Source organism: Ailuropoda melanoleuca, chromosome 8, assembly GCF_002007445.2.
Source record: "Ailuropoda melanoleuca isolate Jingjing chromosome 8, ASM200744v2, whole genome shotgun sequence".
Lineage (NCBI taxonomy): Eukaryota > Metazoa > Chordata > Mammalia > Carnivora > Ursidae > Ailuropoda > Ailuropoda melanoleuca.
The window spans coordinates 70,826,479-70,840,551 of NC_048225.1; the positions used below are offsets into that span (position 1 = coordinate 70,826,479).

Consider the following 14,073-nt stretch of genomic DNA (forward strand, 5'->3'; position numbering starts at 1 on the left):
TAAAGCTATGCATTTCTCCGCCACAGCATAACTCTTGGCGTTTGAGGTGCGTGATACTTTTATACCCTTGAGGGAAAAAAGACTGCAACAAAGCAGTCTTACGTAAACCACGTGACTCAGAGTAACAAATAATGAATGTCCTTGATTAATACCAGAAAGCTTTGTGTAAGGAATTCAACACTGGTTATGAGCATCATAAGAAAAAATGTCTAATCTCATATGTTTCTTTCTATTTTGATATTATGTGTTTATCTTCTATATATTTATTTAAATACAGACAAGGCATTAGAGAATAATATTTACATAAATACAGAAAAAATATCAGGTTCACAGCATGAGACAAATCAAGACTGATGAGAATATTTTAAAACCTTTCCTCTCAACTACCTTCAGGATCGGACCAAAGTAGGCCTGCTTTCCAAAGATTTCTTTATATATGTGTGTGTGTTTCAATTTTAGATAGCAGTGCAGTTGTTAAATTCTACATTGAATTTTTCTCTCTTTGAATTCCCAAAAGAGTAGAATTAGGATTAACTGGCTCCCCTGCTCAATGTTCAGCTCCAGTTTTCTGCTCATGGTGAAAAAGGATTATGAGGTCATGCGCATAATTGTCGCAAGAATATGAAGTAGGATTTTTCCTTGTTTGTTTGTTTTAAGCAGTCTCTAGAAATGAGTCAATACATTATGTTCCTGTGTGTATCCGCTTTATGCCCCCCAACATCTGGTGGCCCATCTCTAGCCTTATTCAGCTTCGATGGCCCGCAGCCTCCTGGCAACCTAAGAGGACTCGCTCCCTGACTTCCCTGCACTGCCCACATCCATTCCATGGCAAACAGTCAAGCTCACAGAGCGTGTGCATTGATCCCACCTCCACCCACTCCTCTGCTCCATCCCCTCCGAGGTCCTCAGCTGGTCCCTGGCCCTCTGTGTGCCCCTCTTGGAGGCAGAACCTGTTCCCAGTTGTTTTGGCTCTGTCCAGTCTTCTGTGTGTCCTTTCAGCAAGGAGCACATAGGAGTGCTCTCCAGGGGGTCCCATGCTGCACCCCTCACTAGGCTTCCAATCAGAAAATCATCCTGAGGCGCACCCTGAGGGAGAACCACCCTGAAGCCAAGGCCTCCATCTCCCTTACTCAGCTTCTAGGTACTGATGACAGCAGGTGCTGATGTGGGGGACGCTAATCTGTGGGATCTCTTAGTATCAGTCTTTTACTGCTGAACTCTTGGTTTCTGCTACACTTTCCACTTTATTTGGCTATTCATCGGGAACTTGGAATCTGTGTCCTAGGTTTAGGCAATAGGAGAATTACAAGAACATGGCCTTCCTTGATGTTTACCAACGAGCTTACCTGGGGTGGTCTGATTGTGTTGACTCCCCTCTTCAAAGGGATTATTCTCTGTTCACCTCTGAAACTTGTCAAACTCTCTGAGGGATAGCCTCTGTCCCCCGCTTGTTAATTCATCAGTCCTGTAGCCATCTGCCAATGCAATAACTAAGCACTGTTTCCCTCAAAAGCCATATCTGGACGTCCTGAAACAGTCTGCCTGTGCGACATCATGCGAAAATACCATTCATTCTGTATCGATATGTGCCAGACATTTTGCTGTATGAAATGTTGATTAGAACATAGTACTTGATTCCTAAAACTCACGTCCAGTGGAAGCGTTTTACGAGCAGAGTCACAAACACTTTAAGACAGACATGACTGCACATTTGTTTTCTGGGGGGAAATACAGACGGTCATGGATTTACATGACTTGCTCGTGTCCACACGCTAGTAGCAGCAGAGCCACGCCGGAACCAACCATCTCCTACTCCGCAGTCTGAGTCACAGAGGAAGAGGAGCCATGGGGAAGCAGAGGGGCTCTAGTTAAAGAAAGCAGTGGCAGCAAGAGTGATACCCTCACTGCGTGCCTCCGTGCTGCAAAAAGAAGGGATGAAGAGTTAGTAGGACTGCACCTGTGATATGGCTGTGTTTACAGGTGTCTTGGTATAGGTGTATTTTACTTGTATATTTTACTCGTGGCTTTTGAATATTCTTTTCTCGTTCATGTTGCTATTTTCAAGAGCCCAGAGTTCAAGCCATCTTTCAAATTGTAGGCCCCACATCCTGATCTTGGGGAATCCCACTGCCAGATAGAGAACAACATGGTCAGGTGTGCTTAAACAATATGAACCCTAAAGGACCAGTTCCAGTACTGTTGATATAATAATACTATCTCTATATTCAGGATAATCTTGTGTCATCTAATACTATTTCAAGAACAATCCAACATTTTTATAAAGATATAAATAAATCTAGTTTACATAAATTATTCGTACATGAGAGAGATCACAAAGAATGCCCTTATTTTTATTTTGATTTTAAAAAGACGAATTATAAAAATATGAACTGACCACTATAAGTCTTAAAATCTGGAGATTGATATTCCCATTAGAATTTTAAAAACCCTCGGGGGCGCCTGGGTGGCACAGCGGTTAAGCGTCTGCCTTTGGCTCAGGGCGTGATCCCGGCGTTATGGGATCGAGCCCCACATCAGGCTCCTCCACTGGGAACCTGCTTCTCCCTCTCCCACTCCCCCTGCTTGTGTTCCCTCTCTCGCTGGCTGTCTCTATCTCTGTCAAATAAAAAATCTTTAAAAAAAAAAACCCTCTATTCAAATTTCACAGATTTATAACACAATTTAATTGAAAGGCTTTTAAGTTACAAAATTATATTTTCCTGGATTGGTTTAGCTTCATTAATATATAAACTATCTTTGTTTTCAAAAACCAGAAATGGAGTTATTTTAATAGTAATATTTGTTGACATTTTTCATTTGACTTCTTCTTATACAATCCTACTAATAACATTTCAATAAAAAAATATAACAGGGAACAGTTAATCCTCATGAAGCTTTTACTAATTCAAGGTGATCTGCTACATTGTGTTGTTTGGTTTGCTTTGATTTCATCTGGTTTTACTCTGGCATTTATTCAATCAAAAATAGGTTGAAAGCCATTAGCTAGAAATGTGGTAGGGAAAGGGAAATCTCAGACAGCAACTCAGAGTCTTTAAAGTATACTTTAAAAATTAATTTAAAATATTATAGCATATTACATGAATTTCCACTTGAAGATATAGAAAATATATGTAATATGATTTTACTTGTTAAAAAACCATGAGGTCACTTAACACAGTAAAATCAATCTATTGCACTTAACTACCATTATGAAATCAGTCTGGCTTCTCTGAACATGCCATGTTTACTGCAGGAAAGTAGATAAATAAATGAAGTCATTAACACCAAGAGGGACTCTTCAGTTGTCAGGGATTCCAGATAGAATTGTCAAAAACTAACTACTCAAGAAGATACTGGAAGAAGTACACCAAATTGTAGTAAATGTCAAAGGTAATTTGGAATTTGTGTTAATTAGTGTATGTAATGTTTCAATATTTTTATGAAGTCCTTCCAGGGCTAATGCATTCATAGTCTGTATTAACAGAATTTTGGGAACTAGTTTAATTGAAGTAAAAATTATGCTTGTCACCGTGCTAAGGAACTCAATTTTAGAGTTTTGTACTCAGTTCTAGAAACCGTACTTTTAAAAAAAAATGTGGTTGAACTGTAGTTGAGGTAAATAGGGAAGGGGCAAAGTCAAAAATAAGAAGTAAAGAAATCGTGAAATTATTAGGGATTAGCGGCCATAAGGATAAGAGGACCCAAAAAAAGTGCCTTCATATTTTGGAAATTTAATTAGGTAGAGTTGGAATGGGGCTTAGTTTTTTTACCCCATGTTGGGTTCTGGGTGACCAATGTGGAAAAAAACTGGAAAATGAAATCACAATATAAAAAAGAACTTAACAAACTCAACACCCAAAAAACAAAAAATCCAGTCAAGAAATGGGCAGCAGACATGAACAGACATTTCTCCAGAGAAGACATACAAATGGCCAACAGACATATGAAAAAATGTTCAACATCACTCATGATCAGGGTATAAATCAAAACCACAGTGAGATACCACCTCACACTGGTCAAAATGGCTAAAATGAACAACTCAGGAAATAACAGATGTTGGCGAGGATGCAGATGTTGGTGGGAGTGCAAACTGGTGCAGGCACTCTGGAAAACAGTATGGAGGTTGCTCAAAAAGTTAAAAATAGAATTATCCTGTGACCAGCAATGACATTACTAGGTATTTATCCATATAAAAATAGTGATACAAAGGGGAAGATAATAAGATGGCGGAGTAGGGGCGCCCTAAGTGTGTCTTGTCCCTTGAATACAATTACGTAGTTATCAAATCATTCTGAACACCTGAGAAATCAATCAGAGATCTGAGAAAACGAATGCTGCACATCTACAATTAGAACAGTGACCACCATTTGGATGGTAGGAGGTGCACAGACTTGAATCCGGGGTGATGTAGCTAACAATACAGCAGTGGGGAGGGAGCCTGCTATTATAAGCAGAGGAATGCAGACTTGGAGCTTTTAAATATTGATGTGGATTGCATTGAAACTACAGATAGCTTTAGATAGTATGGACATTTTGACAATATTAATTCTTCCAAGCCATCAGCACAGAATATCTCCCCATTTATTTATGTCTTCTCCAGCCTCTTTCATCAGTATCTTACAGTTTTCAGTGTACAGGTTTTTCACCTCCTTGGTTTAAATTTATCCCAAGGATTTTATTATGTCTGATTCTATTATAAATAGGATTGCTTTCTTTCTTTTTCAAATAATTCATTGTTAGTGTATAGAAACAGTACTGATTTGTGTATGTTTATTTTTTATCCTGCAACTTAATCCTGCAAATTAATGAATTTCTTGATTAGTTCTAACAGGGTTTTTGGTGGACTCTTGAGGATTTTTTATATATAATCATGTCATTTGCAAACAGAGACAGTTTTATTTCTTTCTCTCTGACATGAATGCTTTTTATTTAGTTTTCTTGTCTGATTGCTCTGGCTATGACTTCCAGTTGCATATCAGCATCTTTAATGGTTTCATTGACACTAACTTCAGAATACTTGTTTTACTATTTGTCAGATCACAGTCTGAGGAGCAGAGAGTATGTCTTAAATGCTTAAATGTTGCATTTTGTAGGATACAATTTAATGCGAAATTTTGAATTGAGTAATTGAGAAATTGTGGAAGTATGAAATTTGCAAAGGAGTTTTCTAAAAGGTGGTTGCGGATTTGGAATACAGAGTTTGTTTTAGGGCATGCTGAGTATGACAACCTAACATCCAGCTGGAAGTGCCAATAGTTGCAGATATAGGACAAAGTTTTTAAGGGATGTTTCGGGGTTCTCAAATTAACTTTGAAAATCATTAATTGAAGTGTAACAATGGAGGCCCAGAGGCGGGAACATTTTGTCAGTGGAAAGCAACTGGGTCAAAAGAGGATTAGTTATCAATTGTAAGATTTCTTAATCTTTTTTCTTCCTTATATATAGTCCCATAATTCTGGGAGAGGTGCTTAAACTCTCTATACGTTTTTTTTCTTCAAATCAGTATGAAGCAGTCTGATGAAGTTGTGTGTGTGTGTGTGTGTGTGTGTGTGTGTGTGGTGTGTGTGTGTGTGTGTGTGTGGTGATTTGATTTATGTATACGTTGTGAAAGGACTCCCCCCACCATGTTAATTAACACCCACTTAGAGTTAATCCAAAGAGCTGCCAGGGAACACTGGCCATTTTAATTCTGGGCATATTCAGATGTGTGCACTGAGAGACGTTGGCCGTATATAATGTGTCACCCTTCTGCTAACCTTGAAAATTCGCCATTGCCCAGTGGGAGCTCCAAAGTTATACTTTGGAGACAGTGGTATAAAGGAACATTATTTGTAACACAAACTGTGGAGCACAAGACCACAATTACAAATACTTCTGCAGACACGCTATGGGAGACATCAGCTTGGCACATTTTGTTGGGGAAGAGGTAAGGAAACCTGGCACAAGGTCAAGGGACAGGTATCTTTTAAACTTTTATTAAAGTATAAACTATATCCAGAAAATTGCATAAAGCATAAGTACTCAGTGAATTTTCACAAATTGAGCACAGCCATATAACAAGCATCCAGATTAAAAACAAAACAAAGCAAAACAAAAACAGAGCATTACCAGAATCCCAGAGTCCTCCTAGCGACCATTCCAGTCTATCCCCTCTACAACAGTAACTTCTCATGCTCTATAGAGGCTTGCCTACTTTTAATCTTTATATAAATGGAATCATCAGTTGCACTCTTTCGTATTTTACATCTTTGTATGAGATTTTTTTCATATTATTGCATGTAGTTGTTTGTTTATCCTCCTTACATATAATATCTCATTACCATATAATATCTCGTTACATGGGGGAAGGGGACTTCATTATATACTGACAGTAAATTACCTTCCATGTGACTTCATCATCTCATCCATAATTCTTATATTTAATTTACAACTTTCACTAACTTGTTATATTCATGGTACAACTTAAGTTCTTTCAGACTTTTAATTATCACACAAAACCATCACTTTAATCTCTTTAATGTTTAGGTTCAAAATGATACACACCACAAAATAAAATAGAAAAACAAGGTAAATGATACAGTGTTTTATATAGCAGAAGAGCAATCTTCTAACAAATATAGAACTTGTAAATCAGTGAGAAAAAGTCAAAGAAATAAAAATAAAATGAAAAATGCTTTTTTTTTCTTTACCACCAAGTTTGCAAAGATTCTTTAAGGAGGTAATCCACAACCATTTATTTTATTCCGTCTCACCATCTTAGGCCTAAACGTAGGTTATCCGGTTGTTGCGGAGGAGTAAGTAAATAGATGAGTATGTAGTTGGACAGATGGATGGAGAGACAAATCCACAGATAGTATTAAAATTAGACATTAATGGATCTTAACATATATAGTAAGAAAAAAGAGACAATAGTAGTTTTGAAAAAAAAGAATCAAGACTTTCAGTCCAGCATACAAAGACCTTGAAAGCTGCCACTTCCATCCTCATAACAAGAAACAGCTGAAAATCAACAATCGTGCTTAGATCCGTCAGAGAATGATGTCTCAGGACAAACCAGTGTCAGTCCTCAAAATTGGAGAGGCAGACAAGTGGTTACAGGAAATCACAACTGACCAGGGCAGAATCCCAGGAGCAGAGGCCCCTGCAGGAACTGGTGCTGGGGTAAGAAAACTAGAGTTCTCATTGACAGATTGCTGGGGGCCATTGTAAACAAGCTTGACAATGACAACTTCAGGGGAGCCCAGTGTCGGGCAGGCCCCACACTTGTGTGAGTTCACCTCCAGAAGACCAACTAGATTCACACCACAACAATCTGAGAAAAATCCCCTCCTGCTTCTCACAGAGGAAAGGGAAAAAGAACTATTTTAAATATGTCCAGAACATTCGCATCTTCATAAAAAGACTGCCTTTAAGAGAAACTGTTTCAAACTGAGCCAAACTGACCAACGTAGTACAAAAGCCTAACCAACATGAGGGTGGGAAATACTCCACTCCAGCCCCTCTCTAGCCTTCCTGTCTCACCAAGAGAAAGAACTTGCAAATGGTACAGCCCAGGGACCACAGGCTCCCTAAGAGACCAAGACCTAATCGCTCACCGAAGAATGCTTCTCCTAACCCAGGCATAACCACCACATCAGTAGGACTCCTAAGTGACCACAGGGGATTATAAGGAAAGGAACTGCACATCACAGGTCTTGTTCTGATAGATGTGTGCGTTGTCATTGCATCCCTGAAAAATAATTTAGCAATATGAATAAAAAGTTAAAACCTTTTGCAGGTATAAGTTAACTTATTCAAAGTTATGCGAAGAAATTAGAGTGGTTAAATATATAAAGGTAGCTAAAAACCTGAACTAGGATAAATATTCAGCAATAAGGGGTGGTTAAATAAGGTATACCTATAAAATAAGCTACCATATAACCATTCAAGATGAGCGGTTCGAAGAATTTTTTAAATGTGGAGAAAACCAATGGTGAAATATAAAATGAAATTTTCTGCCTATATAATTATATGTAAAGTGATCCAAATTTGTTTTAAAAAAATAACTGCCTGGAGAAATAATTATGAAAGAATATGCCAAATGTTGATTTGTAGTAATTCTGGGGTATTTGTAATTCGGGTAATTTTAATTTTCTACAGGGAGTATGTGTCCCATTTATTCTTGATAAAATCATCTTACAACCTTGTAAATTGGCCCACAAGGCCCCCAAGGAAGGAAGGCACGCTCTGCCACGCTCTGATATGGTCGGACCACACTGGGGCGTGTGGTATCCCGCCCCTGAGAGTGGTCACATTAGACACGCTGGCCATCCTGTGAGCAGGGTGAGTGGGACGATGCGGGTGGGCAGAAAGCTGTGGTAAGATACGCGGGAGTGAGAGGATCTGAGAAATCAGTTGCAGGGCGCAAACGCGGGATGCTGTTCATCATGTTTTCAAGTATCTGAGCCACGGTCTCTGGAGAAAGGAGTAGAATTATCCTACTTCACTTAGGATAGAAGGAGGCAGATTTTGTCTAAGGGAAGAAGGCTTTCATCCTGCTCGTTGTTGGGTGGATGGCGTTGGGGGGGCCGGGGGATCTCATGTTCTCAGTCGTCCAGGGCTGCGGCGTCCGGGTCACTTCTCTCGGGTCCGCTTGGACCTCCTTCATGCCTAAGGTTGAGTCAGTGTCTCTCCCCGGGAGAAGACGCAATTGGAAAGTTATTGGTTAAAGGACTTGAGACAGAAATTTGAGAGCATCATGTCTCAGTGAACTTAATGGAAAGAGATGGTGCAACATGCTTGTCATCCACTTGGGTTTTTAATTCTGTGTATTGTACATTATAGGTGGTGGTCTGTGCACTAGGAATAGAAGAGGAGGAAGGGCTGGAGGTTTAAACTCTAGGTGTTACGTTATTGACGGTGAAGGTTGTTCCTTGATTGCACATTTTTTCCATGGCCAAAATCTATTATTTTGTGTGTGGAACTAATAGCTGATTCCCTTTTAGCCTAAGGTGGGGTATTGAGTAGGACCAGGGTGTGATTTTCACCCATGTGAGAGCAGTCATCTAAATTGTCTCAATTTCACTCAGCCTCAGAGACAGAGACGGGACGTCTCTCTGGAGTAACTCCAGAGAGGAGACTGGATGTATTCCCACGGAGACTTGACTAAATTTTTTTTTTAGTATGTTTCATAATCAGCATAGCTTTTCATACATTTTCCATTTCTAAAATAGATAACATGCTTTTGAAATTTGGTGTACATTAAGTGACTGCTCCTTTTTCTTATTGGATCAAAAATTAAATTGATTTTGCAGGCTGTTGTATTGTGAGGAGTGGTGGTAAATTTTCAAAGAATTTCTCTCATTGGCTTCATTAACTCAAATATTAAGAGTTTTGGTATTTTTTCTGTGAATCAGGACCAAGAAGCTGCAGCCTATTTTATGTTTGAGAGAGTATTATCGAGATAAAAATAGTATATTTATAGTTTAATACAAATAATATAATTTGTTATAATTATTTCATGTTCATATCATGTTTGGTTATCTTGAGGAAAAAGTTCCTCTAAAAAGGTTTCCATTCCACTATGGTAATTTCTGATAAGACTATTCTTTATTTGCTACTTTAAAGAAATGGTTGCAACTTGGATACACTCTCTATAGCAGACAATATTTTCTTCAGGAGAAAATATATTAAGTATTTTTTTTTTTTCTTTCTGAGAAAACTAGGTCTAGAAACCTCTTAAAATGTGCAGGTATTTATAATATCTTATTTCCTCATATGATGTCCTACATTTTATCTCTCCATTTTAAAATACTTACAAATGGCCCAGAAAAGACCTACGTGATTGTGTGATTATCCTGTAATTGCAGACAATAGTACTTGTCATCTAGGTGACCTAACATTGGTCTTTCCCCTCATCAAATTTCAAGTTCCTGAAAAGTGGCACTTTAAAGCAACAAAAAACCCCAGCCATCCCTGAGACTGAATGTGTTTCTGTCCTTTAGAAACGGGGAAAGGCAACATTGATATTAATGTGGTTTTTTTTTTGGTCTTAGTCGGGTCTTTAGTTTCCTTTGATTATGAAGGAAGGGAATGAGGTCCTGTCCTCTTGGGTCCCTGCAGCTCTCTCCCCAGAGCAACGTAACACTGAGAGAACCAATACCTCTGCTCCCCCAGTGATGGGAAGGAAGATGGGAGGAGATAACAGTGCCCAGGGAACATTCACCAGGGGCCGGTCAGTGTTCTGAGCGCCTCACATAAATTACTGAGCTCAGCCAGTGCTCACAGCAGCCCCAGGCAGTACGGCCATGTTCTCCTCTCAGCAGACAAGGAATCCCAGCCACAGGACACTGGAGTGGCGCAGGGTCCCACAAGCAGTAGTGGGGGGCTCGTACCAAACACTAGGTGGTCCTTACGACCCTCTGCACCTCTGGATAAAGCTGGTATTGGCATAGGATGTGATTGCCAACACATTTTCTTTGTAATCTTCCCATAACTCCTATGCAGGAGCAAAAGTCACTTTTCCTCTACACTTCAGAGCCCTCGCTGAGATGTCTACAATAAAAGACAGATTGAAGGAAAGAAAAACAGAAGTTTGTCACATATATACCTCGCGTAGACATGAAAGATACCCAGGAAAAATGAGTAACTCCCTGAGGTAGCTTAGAATACAGACTTAAATACCATCTTGATAGGGAAAAAGGAAGGGCATGTAGGCCTTGTAGGGCAGAGTAAATTATTTTCAGGGGAGGTGACTCGCTCTGAAGAACGGATAAGAGGTATGATAGCTTGTGACAGTGTTTATCTGGGTGTGGTGAGGACCTCTAGTGTCCTCTCCTGTGAGAAGAATCCATGTTCTACGCTGATGAAACTCCCACAGAGGGGATTTATGACCCCTGAGATTCTCTTAGAGGATCTGTCCTTAGGCAGATAAGGGGAGTTCAGGGAAAGTTGGTTTTTTAAGTGGCCACATCTCAAAATAATCAGTATGCCCAAGTGAGATATTTGGGGTGGTGTATTCTACGACCCTTCACTCTGCTAGTTTGACGTGGATCGTAGCCCTGTTTCACCGAGGAGGAAATTGAGGAAAGGTTGAGTTTTGTCCTGTTTTCCCTGAGGGCGTGTTCTCCTTTAGAAGGAGCTGGAATTGAGCTTTTTCCTCTAGCAAGCCAGGCCCTGAGGTTAACAGGACAGTTCAGGAAGGGAAAGCAGTTAAGATAAGCTAGGACTTCCAACAAACCAAAGAAAAGGAAAGGTGTAACTTGTTCAATGAAACAAATTTTATTAAAAGCAAAATAGAGTAAGTCTTTCTAAGAGGTATGCACATCTGGAAATCTCACCCCACAGCACAGAATTATACTGGAAGAACGTGAAGTGAAGGAAAAGAGAGAAAACAAGGAGTATGGTCATTGGATACCAGAGAGCCCCCCACCCCCTTACATGCGGGGCATGTGACACGAAGATGTCATCCAGGCTGGGGATCTTACCTTCCGAACCCCCACTCCGCTCCTCACTCATTGTCCTTCATTTTAGGCTTTTCCTAATTATTTTTCCATATAGCTTTGGAAGCATTCATCTAGCTAACAAAAGAAGAAAAAACATTTTTTGGCATTTTAATTGAATTTATTAAATTTATATAAAAATTGGGAGAATTGCTTCTTTATGAAGCTGAATCATCCTATCCACTCCGTTTTGTTCACGTCTACTTTTGTGTCTTTCACAAGCACCTTAAATTTTCCTCATGCAGTTTTTACTCATTTCTTGTTAAGTTTCTTTCTTTTTCAATTGTTGTAAGTGGTGTTTACTTTTATATCTTAAAAAAGCAACTGTGTATATAATTAAGAAAGTGGACATTAACTGGTATCTTATATAGGTGTGATTTTCAAACATTTAGGTCTTCATGATGTAGGAAACAAAGGCAGAAAAAAAATTATTAAATCTCCTTACTACCTACAGCCCACTGACAAGTCCTTGAAACAGGCACAGTGACATTCCTCTAGGGACTCAGCTGCCTCGAAGTTAATACTTTGTTAAGGGCAAAAGGCAATCTTAGCCTGAGCCCCCCAGACCCCAACCAAGATCCTGTAAGTCTACTTTAACGTATAAAAATTCCTTTAGAAATTTCCGTTATCTCTAAACCCCCCAAGACACATGTCGGCAATCATCCCCCAAGCATATGGCCCACCGATATACATCTGAAGGGTCTCATGACTAAGGTTCTATTAGACAGTAATAAATGACCTTTTCCCAACAATAGCTAGCCCCCTCCAGGTCCTGGAAACCTTGCTTCCAAATTCCTTAGAGACTTAGGCTATCCCTAACCCCCTCCCAACTTGAAAGTGTATAATGGACCACTCCTCACGACCCCCGTGCAGCTCTTTCTGCCCACGGGTCCTGTCCCCGTGCTTTAATAAAATCACCTTTTGCACCAAAGACATCTCAAGAATTCTTTCTTGGCCATCGGCTTCAGACCTAACGTTCTTTCCTACATCATTATGATTACATGAATTCTATTAATGGAGTTCCTAATGTTGATCGATCCCTGAAATCCCAGAGTAATCCCCACTTGTTTATGATGCATTGTGTTCTTCATGTGACACTGGATTTTGTTTGTGCGTATTTATTTAGGATTCTGACTTGGACCTTCAAAAGTGAGATTGGCTCGTAGTAGATGTCTTTTTGATTTCTGTAACAAAATCTCTATTGAAAAGAAGGGCAATCGTGTTAATTTTGGCATGCTTTTCCATGATTTAGAAAGCCCGATAAGGGATTATGTTAGTTCTCCTTCGTGTGATGAGAGGGTAGAGCAACATAGGATTGGGAGCTAAATCCAAATGATGGATTCCATAAAGCTGGACAGAGAGACTCGTCTGCTTCTCACTTCTATTCCCACTCCTCCTACGATGCAAAGCCCTACGCACCACGACTCCTCTCCATCTATCATCTCCCTGTCTGAAATGCTGAGGGCCTGGGGGGAGCTTCTCAGCCGCACAGTTCGATGTAGGACGGGAGAACAACGGCAGCTCAAAACACTCGGCTCCAGTACCAGCTCGCTGCCCACGTGTGTGATTTCACCAAACACCTTCAAGTCTCAGGCTCCTCGAGGTCCACTGAGAATGCACTGAGACAAAGTAGAGGCATGTAGCACATAGTCATTGCTCGACAACTGGTGGTTAAAGTTCTTTCAGCAGTCATGCATTTGAAGGGAGAAAAGAACACAAGGGGTAAGGCTGTGAAGAAACGTTGGCAGATCCCTTTGACCTGGTGGAATGCCCAGACTTTGGGAGTCAGCAGAGCTGGATCTGAGGTTTGAAGCTTGAGTGGATGTACTGCTGCCTAACAAAGTCCCCCACCTAGCGGCATCAAACGCGCACATTGCTCTTTTCCCTAGCCTCTGAGGTTCCGAAACCTGGGAGTTGCTTTCCCCGTGGTTCTGAGTCTCCGTCTCCCATGAGGCTGTAGTCAGGCTGTTGACCAGGAATGCAGTCATCTGAAGGAGTGGAAGAATCCGTGTCACTCACACCGTGGTTGGCAGGAGACTCCTGTTGCTGACCACCAAGACCCCTGCATATGTGGACTCAAGACATAGCTTCCCCACGGCACCCCAAGATAGAGAGAGGGCCCCAAGTTGGAAACCTTTCTCCTTTGTAGCCAGATTTCAGAAGTACCACATCATCACCTCTGCCATAGTCTCTTGGCACACAGACCAATGGTGGTACAGCGTGAGGACTGCACAGGGGTGTGAATACCAGGAGAAGAGATTGCGAGGGTCCATCACCCACCGTCTTGGAAGATGACTACCCCAGGGGAATCTGGTCAGTGGAAAGAATTTGGAAATTGGGTGGAAAAGAGGAAACACGGTCAGACCCTAGCATGAATGAATTTCCTGTCATTGCCGTGGGAGATCCACACCCAGTGCTGATGGGACCATCTCCAGTAACCTCTGAGTAAGAGGTGGAGACACAGGGCTCTAGGTCAGTGGGGGAGGGCAGACCGCACACATGTCACCGTCGTGCCGGCTGATGTCCTTGCCAAATCCCCGGAGGAGGAGCACGAAGCTTACGCGCCCCTGAGCTGAAGAATGCATCTCGCGGC

General features: G+C 40.8%; 1 protein-coding gene across 7 annotated transcripts in view; it reads left to right on the plus strand.

Moving 5' to 3' along the window:
* RGS7 (regulator of G protein signaling 7) overlaps window positions 1–14,073 on the plus strand; it is a 507,900-nt gene that overhangs the window by 426,051 nt on the left and 67,776 nt on the right. The window lies entirely within an intron of this gene.